The sequence below is a fragment of the Mesoplodon densirostris genome, chromosome 4 (genome assembly GCF_025265405.1).
Source record: "Mesoplodon densirostris isolate mMesDen1 chromosome 4, mMesDen1 primary haplotype, whole genome shotgun sequence".
Taxonomy (NCBI): Eukaryota; Metazoa; Chordata; class Mammalia; order Artiodactyla; family Ziphiidae; genus Mesoplodon; species Mesoplodon densirostris.
Window position 1 is genome coordinate 151942064 of NC_082664.1, and position 4017 is coordinate 151946080.

The 4017-nt window shown below is 42.3% G+C and overlaps 1 pseudogene; it reads left to right on the forward strand.

Annotated features, from left to right (window-relative positions):
• Positions 1-844: 844 nt before the first annotated feature.
• On the forward strand, positions 845-1696 carry LOC132487637 (AKT-interacting protein-like; annotated as a pseudogene).
• Positions 1697-4017: the final 2321 nt, after the last annotated feature.

Here is a 4017-nt window from a genome sequence, read left to right on the forward strand (position 1 = left end):
GCATCTGGCTCACAGAAGTGGCCCAAATAGTGTTTTAAAAAGTGGAATAATGTCATCCTTTAAAAATCAACAGATTTTTACTTTTAAAAATCCACGTTTGGGCGTTCTCTTGGAAAAAGAGCAAGTCTGACCACCTCAGGTCCCTATGGCAGCCATTGGCTGGAACTGATTACACCTCCGGATGGGGATGTGCTTTCCAACTCGCCACAGTGCTTCCCAGTTTGTACCGTCTCCATTAAAGAGATTTCAGTCATTTAAAAAGCAAAAGGCTGCTTTATTAACGTAAGAAGAAATCTATTTCAAACATAGAACCAACTTTATATATAATAGTAATAGACTAATTCTGTGATAATCAGGAATAAGGAAGCCTGCTGTTATTATATAGTTAATAAATTTCTAGGAATTCTAGCCAAAACAATAAGTTGGAATAAATAAGAGATATCCATATTGGAAAGTAAGAGGTAAAATTATTGCTATTATTTTCGTCTACCTAGGAAACCCAGTATAAGCAACTAGAAAATTATCAAAACTTAGTGAGGTCGGGACTTCCCTGGCAGTCCAGTAGTTAAGACTCTGAGTTTCCACTGCAGGGGGCGCAGGTTCAATTCCTGGTCAGGAACTAATTGAAAAAAAAAAAAAAAAAAAAGATGTCAGTTCTCTTGGGCTGGGCTTGGTGGGGAGTAGGCTGGGGCCGGCCTGGTACCGAGGCCAGAGATGCTATAGGGCCGCGATGGCTCTTGGCAGCCTGGAGCACTGCATTGAAAACACCGAGGTAAAGTGAATTCTGAGGATGGAAGAGTTTGATGACACAGACCATTGTATTTCTTTGTTTGGAGTACACATTATGAACCCTCTCTGGGTCATGTCTACAAGCTCTGTATGCAAACGACCTGATGGTGAAGAGAAGACATTAACAGGGGATGTGAAAACCAGTCCTCATGCACTGCTCCAAAGAAACAGCTGCCTTCTATTCCCCAAAATGCTTTGCCCGTAACTAAGCTTTCATCTCCTGCCCAGCAACAGAGTCAACAAATGGCACACATGCTTCTTAGACCTTTCTACCTGGAATACTCCCTTCTTGCAGAATTTACCTTGGTTGTGAAGCAGAAGCTACCAGGTGTCTATGTGCAGCCATCTTATTGATCTGCATTACTGTGGTTTGGAGTAATATTCACACAGCATGGACTTTATCAAGTTGGTGTCTTTAAGTTTACAGTTTACATCCCTGATAAGTACCCAGATGGTGACTGTCCACGTTTGGTGTTTGATATTCCCGTCTTTCACTTGCTAGTTGATTCCACCTCAGGTGAATTGGATGTGAAGAAAGCATTTGCAAAATGGAGGTGGGTCCATAATAATATTTGGCAAGTATTGATGTAAGCAAGGAGAGTTTTCTACAAGACTGATACAGCAAGCCCCCTAAATCCAGAGGCTGCAGTACTGTACGAAAAAGATATTCAGTTGACAGTGTTAAGGTGTACACTGCTCATTTGACCAACCTAAAGTAGAAGACCCCTATGCAATTAGCTTTTCTCTGTGGAATCCTTCTGTACCCGATGAAGCCAGAGAGAAGATACTGACTCAGAAAAAGCCTGAAGAACAGCACAATAAAAGTTTTCACGTTGCTGACCTGTCATGGGTAAAGCCTGGCTCAGTAAAACATCTCAGTAAAGAAGGGAACACAGTAGCAACTTAAGAGCACGTGAATCTGGTACACCATGCACTTTCCTGCTGGACTCGAGCTAGTAAAGCTGACCAGTGGCGAAGGACTGCCTGCAGAGTAAAACAGTGTGCGCAGTGACCGATGTCAGTGTTGTCCGTGTATGCTTAGGTTCTGACAGCAAGTTCTGGAAACCTCTTTTCATGTAATGCATTACCTCTGTCAAAAGTGTCTTTAGGGGGATTATCTAGTTTAGTACTCCAAATTATTGGGGCTTACATATTTTTTGGAATATAATGCTAAAGGGAAGTTGCATTCATTTAAACTGATAAAGGAGGCAGAGTTCAGCGCTATGTAATGATTTTTAAATCAGTGGTTTCAGTTATACATATGTTAGGATATGGAAAGGAGAGGTATACAGAGAGCGGTTTCCATAATTTTTTTTTTTTTTTTTTTTTGCTGTACGTGGGCCTCTCCCGTTGCGGAGCACAGGATCCGGACGCGCAGGCTCAGCGGCCATGGCTCACGGGCCCAGCTGCTCCACGGCATGTGGGATCCTCCCGGACCGGGGCATGAACCTGTGTTCTCTGCATCGGCAGGTGGACTCTCAACCACTGCGCCACCAGGGAAGCCCCAGTTTCCATAATTTATTAGCGCTTTTAAGTGGAAGAACGTTTGAACCTCAGTGTTCATCCTACTGTGTTACTGATATAAAAACTGCTGTCACTGACATACGTATTAGGTGAGAGGAAACCAGAACACTTGTTCGTAGTGGCTTTTTTTTTTTTTCCAATATGGTTGTATTTTCTCCTGAAGAAGTTTGCAGACTTCTGGATGTTTGGAAAACTAAGGCTTGTTATATGTATTTAAAAAATACTAAAATGCCCAGGTGGGAATGTAAATTGATACAGCCACTATGGAGAACAGCATGGAGGTTCCTTAAAAGCTAAAAATAATACTACCATACTACCGAGCAATCCCACTACTGTGCATATACCCTGAGAAAACCATAATTCAAAAAGAGTCATGTACCACAACGTTCATTGCAGCACCATTTACAATAGCCCGGACATGGAAGCAACCTACGTGTCTATCAACAGATTAACGGATAAAGAACATGTGGCACATATATACAATGGAATATTACTCAGCCATAAAAAGAAATGAAATTGAGTTATTTATAGTGAGGTGGATGGACCTATAATCTGTCATACAGGGTGAAGTAAGTCAGAAAGAGAAAAACGAATACCATTTGCTAACGCATATATATGGAACCTAAAAAAAAAAAAATGATTCTGAAAAACCTAGGGGCAGGACAGGAATAAAGACGCAGACTTAGAGAATGGACTTGAGGACACAGGGAGGGGGAAGGATAAGCTGGGACGAAGTGAGAGAGTGGCATTGACACATACACACTACCAAACGTAAAGTAGATAGTTAGTGGGAAGCAGCCGCATGGCACAGGGAGACCAGTTCGGTATATATATAGAGTGTGTGTGTTTGTGTGTGTGGTGTCTTTGCTCTGCCAGGTTATAGGTTTCTAAGTGCCTAGGAAAGCCTTGTTTCCAAACAGGTGAGCCATGGCAAGAGCCAGAGCTACGAGCACAGCCTTGAGGCCTGCCCCCTGATCAGAATGACCACACAGTTTTCAGTTCTCCACGGCTGCCTGGGTTTCAGCTCAGCTGAATGATCAATGAACAAGGCCCAGGCTCTTAGGGGAACCTCTGTGAAGTGAGGGCCCCTCTGAGCCAGCAGCTTTTCAGGCAGTGGAGTGAAACAGATTTTACTGTCTTTGTTTCAGACAGTGGGGGAAGCTTTGACGCTTCCCCCAAAGAGATAGGTACCCCTTTTTAATGTAAAACCAAGATGTTGCAGGGGCCACGCTGGCTGCTTTCTGGAATGATTCCATTGCACTGGACAAGCAAAGCTTGTTGGTCCCTTCTCCCCTTGTTAGTCATTGAGTCTGAGTTAACCCACCCCTTAAACAGACTATCACACATGATAAAGATAGCATTTGTAATTGGTAGGATAAAAATTGAAAATTTTTAATATACATGGTTCACTATTTTAGGAGAAAATTAAATTAGAATCATAATGTCCTATATGGAAATAAATGGTTTAAAATTTTAAGATGAAATAAGTATTAGTTTCATCTTTTTACTGCTCTTTAAATCACCTTCAGGATATGCCATATAATTTGCTTTAGAAAACATTTCACTGATAGCAGATTTTCTCACCCCTTTGACACAGCCTGTCAAAATGGACCTAAGTGCTCAGTTGAGGGTTCCTGTCATTGGCCCAGGTTAACTAAGTTGCCAGCCCCTAAACACCTACATCGGGTCTATGCAGGGCCAGTG